Raw genomic sequence first — 12,582 nt, 5'->3', positions numbered from 1 at the left:
ATGTAAAACATGAATTCATCTATAACAAAAATTAATAACCACCTAAATAAATAAATAAATATAAATCCTGGGTTAAAAAATTCATGGCGTGTTTGCCTTTCTGCATATGGTATGCTGTGAGGATCTTAACAAGGAAAGCATTGTCCTGAGTAGCCCCTTTGAAGGAGTGGAATATTTCATTTTCCTTTTTCTTTTTTGACTTTCTATTTTCTTGATTATTTACTTGAATAAATAGACAGGAATTGAGAGGGAAGGGAGGGATAGAGAGTTTGAGACACAGAGAGAGACACCTGTATCACTTCTGCACCACTTGTAAAGATTTCCCCCGGCAGGTGGGGACCAGTGTCTTGAAGTCCAGTCATCCTGCATTGTAACATGATTGCTTAACTGGGTGTGGCACCACAGAGAAAGGATTTTTGTATTGCTACAGCCTTTGAATATTTCCTATGACTAATAGCACTAAGTTAATACTTTAAATTCTTGGAGATAAAATAAGTCTAGCAGAGACACCAGATGTACTGCAAAACCTTTCTAGAAGCGATTTCAGAAGAGTATTAATCCTTACTGTGTTAGGGCATTCATAGTCCAGAATAAATGGAGTTTTCTCATGTGTGCCTGGAATGGTATTCTAATCTTTTTTTTTAAATTAATTTTATTTATTTTTTGAGAGCAATGCAGAGAGAGACACACACACACACACAGAGAAACACCAGAGCACTGCTCAGTTCTGGCTTATGGTGGCATGGGGGATTGAACCTGGGACTTAGGAGCCTCACGCATGAGATTCTGTTTGCATAACCATTATGCTCTCTCCCCCACCCGGTATTATTAACTTTAAGAGAAAGGAAACAACAGTAACTCACTCCCTGGCCCATTTTGGAAAAGGTTGTTACCCACTAGATGATGAGACAAGGACCGGCAGAGTAATTGAATTCCAGCCAAAGCCAAATGGGCAAAATCTAAAACACATGAGGTATTTGTAAAATTAAGAACAATACATTTAGGGAAATAAAAATAAATGACTGAGAGGCTATTACTATGCACTATATACTGATCTAAAAACTGTATTCTACATAACTTCAGTTTAATCCTAACAATACATAAGTGAGCCACCTGAATTAGGAAAGTAACATCTGTCCATAAAATCTAGTTTAAATTAAGGACAGTAGAAGTTCTTTGTGTGGAAAACTAGAGTTTAGTGCTTAGTCCCCAGAGTCTGCAGATGGGGTGCAGGGAGTTCAGTGGACTCCTGTGGAAGACAAGGTGTTGCAACACATTTTGAAAAAGGGAAGATATCAATTTCTGAAACACTGGTTTATGAATCTACCTCAACTCAAAACAGCCTATTGTTAATCTTCAAAATTCCTTTCAGTTTTTTTTTCTACTTGAGAAAGAATGATTTAAAAATAGTAGTTATCAAGTGGGCACAATTTCTCCCCGTCTCTGACAGTCACCTGCACACTGACTCCACAGCCATCTTAGCCTTTCTGCCACCCTTGGGCAGAGTGGGTATCTCCAGCACCCACTCTTCCTCTTCCTGTTACAGCACAAGGCCTGGTCTTGTTGCAACAGGCCAAGCCCAGTCTAAATTCTGCCATGTATCTGGCTTTTTTCTTGCTAATTTTTTTTAAATGAAGGGAAAGGGCATTTAAAAAATATAATTATTGGTTTATTCCCTTTTGTTGCCCTTTTTGTTTTATTGTTGTAGTTAATGTTGATGTTGTTGTGGGATACAACAGAGAGAAATGGAGAGAGGAGGGGAAGACAGAGAGGGGGAGAGAAAGATAGACACTGGCAGAATTGCTTCACTGACTGTGAAGAGACTCCCCTGCAGGTGGCGAGCCAGGGCCTTGAAACTCTTCCTTATTTCTTAAGTTCCATCTATAAGTGAGATTGCCAAATACTCATCTTTCTCCTTCCAACAAATGGTACTAAACATGGCCACCTGAAGTTCCATACAGCAGGACGCAAGAGGATGATTTCTCCATCTTCAATGGGTGAGTAGACTTCCCTTGTGTATATGAACCACAAGCATTTAAAACACTCCCCTCTGTTAACCTTCGGGGTTGCTCCCGGATTTGGACCCACCTGTGCACTCATCACTTTGGAGACCTATTTGTCTCCTTTTGCATGGCAGTTTTTTAATTCTTCTGCTTATTTCCTTTCTGTGTGTGCCTAAGTTGGGCGCGCGCTCGTGCGCGCGCACGTGTGTGTGTGTGTGTGTCTGTGTATGTGTATTTCCCACAGCTAGAAGGCATTGCTGTCTCAACTTACCTGACACCAACATTTCATTCAAATGCTTCTAATGTAACATTGACTCTGACTGGCCCGCTCTGGGCTTCCAATGTAGGAAAGGGCCCACAGTCCCTGTGTGACACAGTGTCTATCTGTCTGCAATCACAAGGCCAGCACTGCCACCTGGTCTCTCTTTAGTGGGGATCAGTCAGATTCCTCTCTTTGACATCAAATGGGCCAGATTGTTCCTTAGTTCTCATTTCTTTTGTTTTTTTATACTTTCCTTCTCTTCCCTCCTTCATGTCTCTCTCCCTCTCCCTCTCTCTTTTCCTCTCTCTCTCTCTATATATATATATATTTGTATACTGCCACATGTATTTATGACCAGAAAGCACCTCATCAATGCCCTTTGCTACCTTGTGTGAGTTGAGTAACTATTGCAAAGTTACCAGTCACCAGCAGACTCTAGCAAGTGTTCAGACTGGTCAGGACAGGCAATGCAGACAGGTTGTTTATGGTGACTTCTCAACTGAAGTTGAACAGCCAAGGTTTTAACACAATGGCTCCCTTAATATTCTGTGATGTCTGAACTTAATCCACTGTGGGAGCCTGGACTTGTCGGTCCTCTAGCTACAGCCTGAGCCTTTCACGAACAGGAGGTGATGAACACCTTGCTGCTTTCAGAAATTCCAAAAGGGACCAGGGTGAATCTGGGATAACAGAGAGTACATGTTCCCCAGCATGAAGACTGAGTACAAATCCCTGGGCCCTTTACAAGGGGAAATGCGAGGATTTATGATATGTATACATTTCACTTTCTTGCACTCTGGTCTGGTAAGAGACACAGTGCACAGAGACAGAGTCCTGTGTGAGAGAGGCTCCAGAGACAAAGAGGAGGAGCCACTATCTACCTACAGCCACTGAAAAATAAACACCCTCCCTAGCAGTGAGCTGGGTCTGATTTCACAACAGGAAGTGTCCCCAAGTTGGACTGTGGGTGGGTCTTGGTCCCTGCCTGTACCACCCCCTCACCCCTACAGGTGGCTTTCAATGTCAGGAGCCACATCAGGATGGCAGTCATGGGCCCAGAGGGGACACTTGCAGAATGGCTGGGGTTCACCAGTGCTCCCTGCTGGTTCCTACTCAGTGTCTGGGCCTGAGGACACACTGACCTGAGTTCTCCTCAGAGGTCTGCTCCAGATGGCAGGGCTCTGCGATGATGGGGACAGAAGTGGAGTCTTGTGGTCTCCGGCTCAGCAGCTCAATAGTTGGCAGCTCACTCATTTCCTATCCACAGTCTTGTTGATGCCCTACAGCGAGAACAGTCAACATGCAGACTCAGGCTGAAGAATGGTACCAATCAGGCCAACTCACCTTAAGCTAGTGCCCACATGGTGCCTTAGGTCCTCCCACTGGGCCTCAGGATGGAGCCACTGTGTCTGTGGGAGGATCACTGCACTCAGCCAGGGAAACCCTACAGCAAGCAGGTGCCCAGGCATAGAAATTGCTGAGTCCATGGGAGCAGGCTTCCCAGGTTCCCTTGCTTAGAATGCAGACATCCCTTGGTACAGGGTGCAATAGTAACTTTATATTACGTGATATCTGGGGTGACATTGCACTGGGTTTGTCTTTCTTCCAGTAGAGGAGGGAGATAGATCAAAAATAACAACAAGAGGCTGGGAGGTGGGGCACCAGGCTGAGTGCACACATGACCATGTGCAAGGATCTGGGTTTGAGTCCAAGTTCCCAACATGCTTAGAGATGAAACACGCTGCGGGTGTCTATCATTCTCTATTCTCTTTTTTCCCCTCCAATATATCTTTATTCAATAAAATAGACAAAAAAAAAGGAAAATGACTGACAGGACCAGTGAATTCATGGTGCCAGTAACCAGCTCCACTGAGTTACAGGATAGCAGAGAGAGAGTGAGGGAGAAAGATAAAGATAGGGAGAGGGAGAGGGAGAGAGAGAAAAGCAGCAACACAACACTGACAATTATTTCCATCATGTGATGAGGATTAAGCTTGAACCTGGATCTGGCACAGGAAAAGCAGGTGACTGTGCAGTAAGAGGGCTCTTCTCCTGGGCCCATTAGTAACTTCTGATAGGATCGTGCCTGAGAACACTCCTGCTCATCCATGCCCAATACCATTGAGAGCTTTATATCTATGGCAGATTATTGTCAGTTCTGACACTAAATGTGTCCTTCTTTAGAAAAGATTTGATTTATTATTTCTTGTGAATAAAGATAAGAGATATTGAGAGGAGAGATAGGGGGGTAGAGAGATAGACTGGAGCCTGTAGTTCTGTTTCACTGTCCATCAAGGTTCCCTGTTGCAGGTGGGGGCTAGGGACTTGAACCTGGATGCTTGTGCACTGTAATCTGTGCGCTCTACCAGATATGCCACTGCCTGTAAACTTACATTGCCCTTCTAAACTGTTCCTTTACAGAGATCTGTTAAGAAGTCAAACAAATGAAGGTAGGAACACTGATGGCTGCTGTGATTAAATAACTGCAATGCATTGTGTGGAATTGCTCTGCTCACTATACTGACACATGAGGTCAGTCTAAGAGACTTTAAATGTTTCTTTTCTTTTATTATTTACTTAACTGCTATGTCTTGTGACCCACTATTCCAGAAGATCTTTTCTTTTGAATCCTTTATAAAGAGACAAGGTGGCCGGGCGCTAGTGCAGCAGGTTAAGTGCACATGGTGTGAAGCTCTAGGACTGGCCTAAGGATCCCGGTTCGAGCCCCTGGCCCATAAGTGGAGAAGCGGGTCTGAAGGTTTATGTCTTTCTCTGCCCTCTCTCTCTTCCTCTCCTCACTAGATTTCTCTCTGTCCTGTCTAACAACAATGATAGTAATAACAAAAACTATTATAATAACAATAAAGAACAAGAGCAACAAAAGAGGAAAATAGCCTCTAGGAGCAGTGGATTCATAGTGCAGAGCACAGAGCCCCAGCAATAGCCCTGGAGGCAGAGAAAGAGAGAGACAGAGGTTTTGAGATAAGAGATCCAGGCTCACTGCAAGCCTCCACTGATCATGGAGTCTCCCCTCTGTGCTGTTTGAGCTGATCTGATGTGCACCTAGGGTGTGAACCTGGGGCTACCTACACAATAAAATGAACTTTGCTGTGGGAGCTCTGTGCCAGTGCTAGAGTGTCCTTCTCCTTGTCAGGGCTACAAAAGAACAGCAGGCACCTTGCTCTATGCTCCCATCCCACTGCTCCTCCCAGCCCATGAAGTCACCAAAGAGAGAACACAGGGGACTGAAAACCCAGAAGCCAAGTACAAAGCCAGAGCTGACACAGGGAGTAACTGTGCATAAAAACAGTGGCTAGTACTTCATGCTCAGGATTGCTTTCCCTTGCCCTTCCCAAATTAGAGAAAGACAGTTTGCTGTGGTGTGGATTTGAGTTTTAAAAATGTGGTACATTTCTTTTTCTTTTTTTTTCCTAAAATGTTTTCTTAAAGACATTTAAAATTATTTATTTATTTATTTCCTTTTCTTGCCCTTGTTGTTTTTATTGTTGTAGTAGTTATTATTGTTGATGTTGTCATTGTTGGATAGGATAGAGAAATGGAGAGAGGAGGGGAAGACAGAGAGGGGGAGAGAAGGACAGACACCTGCAGACCTGCTTCACCACCTGTGAAGTGACTCCTTTGTAGGTGGGACGGTTCATTTCTTAATGAGAGAAAGAGAGAGAGTAGAGAAAGGAGGAGGAGGAGAAGGAAAGAAAGTTGCAGAACATCATTCTGGATGGGTGCCCCGACCAGCAGGGCGGTGAACAGGGGCTAGGAACCTAAAAAACCTGCAATGAAAGGGACACAAGACACGAACAACGAAGCAAGACAGGTTTCTGATCAAGCTGCAAAATTTGATTGTGTTCACAGGCATTATAAGGCTTTAGGGAAGGAGAGGGAATGCTGGAGGAGGGGGAGGGGGAGCAAACTTCAAAGCAGAATGTTCCTTGCAACAAATGGCAGAAACCAAACTGTGTGTTGACTCACTTGATTACTGATAAATGGTTTACCTGAGGGAAAATGGCCTGCCCATGGGGGAATTAACACTTGTCTCCAGGGATTCCATTGTCTCAAAGCTTATCATCTATTAAGCAGAGAAATGGCTCCTGGCAGATGGGCACTGAGGATGCTGCACTAAGCAGCTCACAGTCCTCTGACATTGCTCTAGCTTGCAGTCTGGGAAATGGAGCTCATTTCTGAGGTATAGAGAGGAAAGTATCTTTCAACTCTGATCTTCTTGAGAATTTAACTTGGACTGTAAATGCACATCACTAAGAGGGCTGGGAACTCAGTCTGAGAAACACCAAGTGTAGGTGTTCAGCACATGAACACCTGAGCCTGGACACTAGCCTCTCTCTATGTTCAAATGCTGAGGACAATTTGCCATGGAACCGGGGTTCAAGAAATACTTCTGTGTAGACTCAGAGGTGTGACCTCATTTGAAAGGAGTCTCAGAAATACAAGGGCCTTTTTTGTAAAGAAATATACTAGCAAGGGCAACCAAAAGGAATAAATAAATAAATAGACTAGCGGAATCCCATACTGAAAATAAAAAGCTGTGAGGAATAGAGAGTGTAATCTGTATTTCTTTAAACATCAAGAAAGAAAGACATGATTAGTGAAGTAAATGAATAAATCAATTAACATTTTTTTTTCTTTTCCTGTTTTTTTTTTTTTTGCCTCCAGGGTTATTTATTCCTTGGGCTTAATAAGAATCCACATTTTCTGGCGGCCTATTTTTTAATTTTATTGGATAATACAGAAATTGAGAGTGGAGAGAGAGGGAGAAAGATGGACACAACTGCAGACAAGTTTCCACTATTGTGAAGCAACCCCCCTGAGGTGGGGAGTGGGATAAACCTTGATTCTTGCATAGGTCCTTGTGCTGACTACTATGTGTGCTTAACAGGGTACAGCGCCAGCCCCCTCAACATATATGTTTTTTAAATTTTTATTATCTTTATTTATTTATTGATGGGATAAAGACAGCCAAAAATTGAGAGGGAAAGGGGTGATATGCAGGAAGACACCTGCAGCACAGCTTCACCACTCATGAAGCTTTCCCCCTGTAGGTGGGGAACAGGGGCTTGAACCTGAGTCCTTTAGCATTGTAACATGTGCTCTCTAATGGGTGTGCCACCACCCAGCCTCTCTCTCAAAACATTTTTTCAAGACAGCACTTCTTGGTGAAAAAAAATAGAGAGAAGATTTCACCTCTCTGGCTAGCAACCATCAAGCATGGCTAGAGGTGCAGAGGTGCAGGTCTGAGGTTTGTTTTGTTTTGTTTTGTTTTTTCCTGAGAACATGTAGCCGAAAATGTGGAAAGGGGATGAAAAAGACACTGGGAACAGGTGAATTTGGGACAGGGGTATTGATGCCTTTACATTGTACAATGCCTGTTTTCTATTTTCATTATTTTAATAAAGCATTTTACCTAAAACAAATTACACTGTGATGACAAAATGAATAGAAAGACCCAACAACTATATTGTTTCCAAGATTTACAAATTGGTATATTCTTCAGTGTATTAAAGAAAACTTTTAGGAAGTCAGGTTTGACTTTTGTGCCACAGTAAGGGCTGGTCAGGATGGATGAAATGTGTGAAGACAATAAAGCTTAATACTAAACAGCAGCTATTGAGAGAGTTTTGAACTGCTATTTTAAATCTAACCATCCTAACTTAGAATATCTTGACACTTACCCATCAATGTGTCTGGAGTCTCATTTTCCTTAGAAGTCAGACACATCTAATGCTGTGCAGGAACCTTGAATTAAAAAAAAAAAAAAACTGGAGTTACAACCCACCTTTCACAAGATCTACTTGAAGAAAACTTGTTTTTAGCTTCCCTAAGGTTCACAAAGAATGAATCAACTAAAAATATAAATTCTTTTAGCTCCACAGACTTCACTATGGTTGGAGAGTAAACATTGCTGATTTCAGTAACTCTTTAACTGAATGCATAAGAACAATATATGTTTAAAAGACTAATGTCAACACTTGTATTTCTTCTTGCAGTGTGACTGTTTCCTTGTAAATGAGAGATATATATTCTAGCAAATTCAGCTCTTTGCAAATCAAGTTTAAATATGGATCATAGTTTAAAATATTTTCTTGCAAGGAAATATATTGTATCCACATAGCAGGCAAAGTGCTCCTTATTGTAGGGGCGAGGAGTAAATGCCTTGAAAGTGTGAGCAACTTTCAAGAGTAGAGACCATGTCTCAAATGATCTAGAATTCATGTTAACTAGGCAAAAAACTGAGGTGGTAATTACTAGGCAGAGGGTCCCAGGACAGGCAGGGAGTAGGGATGAGGACATCTCCTTGGTTGGAGAGAGGGGAGAGAGTTTAGGGAATCATTCCAGCCAGATGGGTGCTGGGTATGCCGTCTCTCTGTTTCTCTATCCTTGCCTTTGCCTCTGTCTCCATATATATAAAATCAGGCATCTCATAAAAAATATTTTAAAAGATAAATATAGCTCTGAGCATGATCTAAAGAAATGCATTTCTGAAAAAACTGATCAAATTATTAATCTGAGTCTATATGAGAAATAGTCTCATTATTAGTAAGGTACACCAAAGTCATTAAAGGCAAATACTGGGGGCTGGTGGTACACAGTAGGTAAAACACATATGGCTCAAAGCACAAGGACTGGCATAAAGATCCCAGTTTGAGGCCCCAGAACCTCACCTGTTGTTGGTATGTTTCTAATTCTACTTCTAAAAATCTTTTCTGTTTCATTTGGTTTAAATACCCCCTGCTTAACACTGCATTCTATTTACATAACACTGTATTCTATTTACATAACCTCTGTTAACATGCACCACCCTCCCTCCAGGGCATTGGTGGTTCAGTGGTAGAATTCTTGCCTGCTCCGCCCCCTCTCCTTGTCATACCCTGATTTTCACCAGTCACTTTTCTCTCCACCCTCTGTATGTCACATCTTGTTTACACCCTACTTGGAAAGTATATAAAGACAACATTGTTCGTTTTAGTGAGTTGTGAGTTGGTAGTTGTGTTAGTTTAGCTTAGCTTGGTATAGATTGCGCTGCATCCTGCATGAATAAAGAGATACTGCATACAGCTCAACCATGAGTCCCTTGTCATCTGTTACCCGCCCGTGAAGCCAGCCCGTCGAAAACAACAACCTGAGTATGTGGGAGGTCACTTCACAAACAGTGAAGCAGGTCTGCAGGTGTCTTTCTCTCCCCCTTTCTGCTTCCTGTCCTCTTTAAGATTCTCTTGTCTAATCCAACAACAACAGCTATAACAACAACAACAACAACAAGGGCAATGAAATGTGAAAAACAGCTTCCAGGAGCAGTGGATTTGTAACAGATGACAAGGGACTCATGGTTGAGCTGTATGCAGTATCTCTTTATTCATGCAGGATGCAGCGCAATCTATACCAATGTGGCGCAAAATGCAAGGACCTGCTGAAGGATCCCAGTTCGAGCCCCCAGCTCCCTGCCTGTAGGGGAGTCGCTTCACCGGCGGTGAAGCAGATCTCCAGGTGTCTTTCCCCGTCTGTTCCCCTCCTCTATTTCTCTCTGTCCTGTGTAACAATGACGACATCAATACTAATAACTACAACAACAATAAAAAAGGGCAACCAAAGGGAAAATATAAAAAAAAATAATAAAAACAAATGGGAAAAGATACACTGAAATGCCCAGCAGCATATGGCTAGCGGGCATCTCTAGGGGATACTGACACATATTATGAGGCCAGTCACCGCAATGAAGATGTAACTGGGGCGATGCAGGGCCATCCCGCTGTACTGTGGTGCACTGCGGCACCCAGGCTACTACAGACCCGCACGGATGGGGGACACTGAGCTGCACCCAGGGCCAGCATGGATGGGCACCGCAGTATCACCAGGGCCACGCGCATCTGCATGAACAGGGATTGCTGTCAGGTGGCTTCTTGCTGATACAAGGGGAGAAGTTCTGCTCATCCAACAGGGTTCCCAGGGCCTGGGAGTTCCTGGTAATGCCATGGAATCCCAACCAGGGGACTCGCCCATCAGCAAGGACACCTGTGAACAAGACACTGAGCTCTGGGAGGAGCAGAGGAGGAGGTTCCTGTCTGCTCAGTAGAGGCTTGGAGAGAATGGAGGACAGCTAAATATGGGGCCTGGGGCAGGTCCACTTCCTACTGAGGCTCAGTAGGACAGACAGGAGGGGACAGCAAACTCCTATTTAATACATCAGGGGATTCTCCTACATCATCATGGGAATATTTGTTTATAGATGAGTTGATACACGCATCCTGGTTTTCCTACCTGAGACCCAAGACTTCTAAAATGGAACCCAAATATAGTCTCTTACAAAGGCTTTCGGCAAGAACGCTCTATTCCTTGATGGAACAGAGCCTTTGTGCAATCTTACAATAGTGACTCCAGAACACAGACAGTCAGAAAAGGAGTCTCATCCCAAGAAGGACTGTCAGGCTCAGCTGTATTGTTAATTACAGATAGACATGCCCTGGTGTAGACTCTGATTTTCTGTGACTGATGACAATAGATGGTCTATTTTATTTTTGCGGGGGCAGGGCAAATGGAGATGATTAAACAAGTTAATTTAATGCAACTTCATCCTTCATCATCTGTTAAGGCAAGATTCAAGTACAGTTTCCTCAGGTTTCAGTGAAGTAAGAATGTTATTGACAACAACAACAAGAACAAAAAGCTGAACTATATGTTAATAAAGAGTCATCTTAATAAAAGGTATGTTATACGATTTTCATTCTTGGTGTAAGATCTTTTTTCTCAAGATAGAGACAGAAAAACAGAGGGGCGAAGAGACAGACAAATAGACAGACAGAGAGACAGAGAGAGAGATGGTGCCAAAGCTTTTTTCAACATGGAGGGTCTAGGCTTGAGGCTTTGTCATACAAAAGCAAGGTAGTGCTTTATCTAAGAGAGCCTTTTGCCCTTCCACTGATGCAAAAGCTTATCGAATCTTTTTTTTTTTCTGTAGTAGGAATATTAGAAGCATAACATGGAATCATGGGGGAATATGAAGCTGTTGAATTAAAAACAAATAGTCCTGACAATCAACATCCAGTCAATATGTGAGAAGTAAGTCAGTGGAGTGAGGTCAGAGCCACATTCTAGCTGAGTCAAGGCCACTTCAGCCCAGGCTGTGCTCAGTCCATTTCACCCCCCCCCAATACTCTCTGTGCATGGGAGTTCCCCACTACAAGTATGGATTGACAGGCCTGGCAGTGCATCTGCTCCCACGGTGGCCAGGATACTGGACACACACTGGGGTGGGGAAGGTGTCTTCCCAGGCCCTAAAGGTCCTGCTCTAATGACAGAACAATGCACCTACAGAGCAGCCCATGGAGGACAGGATCTGGGCATCTGGAATAAAAGCCACCTCTAGCCTGTGGACAACACGAGACCCAGGGAGTCATTTCATCTGGGAATCAAAGTCAGCACATAGCATCCAATGCTCATGTTCAAGCTGATAATTGTAGGGCCTGTAAATTATCTCTTAAATATCCATGTCACCCCTGGCAGAAAAAGGGTTGGCCACACTGACCTAGAGCAATTCCCAAAATAAAATACCTTTCTAGAAATGACTTGGGATGAGAATTGGGTCCCTGCCTGTAACCTTCCCTGAACCCCCGCACCCCCCACATGCGAATGGTCCTGTGTCATGATCCTGCTTCAGAAAGGGAGACATCCCAGAGAAGGCACTTTGGGAAGGCTGGGGCTCACCTCTCCCCTGCTGGCTCCTTCTCTACTGCCTGGCCTTGCAGACCTGCTGCCCTGGGGTCTCTGAAGTCATCTGCTCCAGATGGAAGGGTTCCTTAAGGGTGGGAAAAGACCATGAAATGGTGAGTCCAGATACAGTACCTGAGGGGATTCTGAATGATCCTTTTACATTTACCATTTTTTTCTAGGTTACCTCAGTAAATCATAAGGGACAGGGACCTGTGAAAACACCATTTGTAAGGATGACAATTAACTGAGGGAAACTGTTATTTGTTTATGCTGAGGAACTTTTTATTTTTCCCCCAAGGGCTGTTGCTGGGGCTTGGTGCCTGCACTATGAATCCATTGTTCCTAGAGGCCATTTTTCCCATTGTTGTAGTTGTTATAGTTGCTGTTGTTGGATAGGACATAGAGAAATCGAGAGAGGAGGGGAAGACAGAGGGGGAGAGAAAGAAAGACAGACACCTGCAGACCTTTCTTCACTGCCTGTGAAGCGTGGCCCCTGCAGGTGGGGAGCCTGCAACTAGAACCTGGATCCTTAACCTGGTCCTTGCACTTCTTACCATGTGCGCTTAACCTGCTGTGCTACAT

General features: G+C 43.6%; 1 long non-coding RNA gene across 1 annotated transcript; it reads right to left on the bottom strand.

Annotated features, from left to right (window-relative positions):
• Positions 1-3,419: 3,419 nt before the first annotated feature.
• On the bottom strand, positions 3,420-12,051 carry LOC132536147 (uncharacterized). Its single transcript, XR_009547817.1, has 3 exons — positions 11,995-12,051; positions 7,968-8,031; positions 3,420-3,545 (listed from the first exon to the last, which is right to left on the bottom strand). It is a non-coding gene; the product is annotated as an uncharacterized LOC132536147 (long non-coding RNA).
• Positions 12,052-12,582: the final 531 nt, after the last annotated feature.

The sequence above is a fragment of the Erinaceus europaeus genome (assembly GCF_950295315.1).
Source record: "Erinaceus europaeus chromosome 6 unlocalized genomic scaffold, mEriEur2.1 SUPER_6_unloc_21, whole genome shotgun sequence".
NCBI classification, from domain to species: Eukaryota; Metazoa; Chordata; class Mammalia; order Eulipotyphla; family Erinaceidae; genus Erinaceus; species Erinaceus europaeus.
This window is presented reverse-complemented; position numbering and strand designations above follow the sequence as displayed.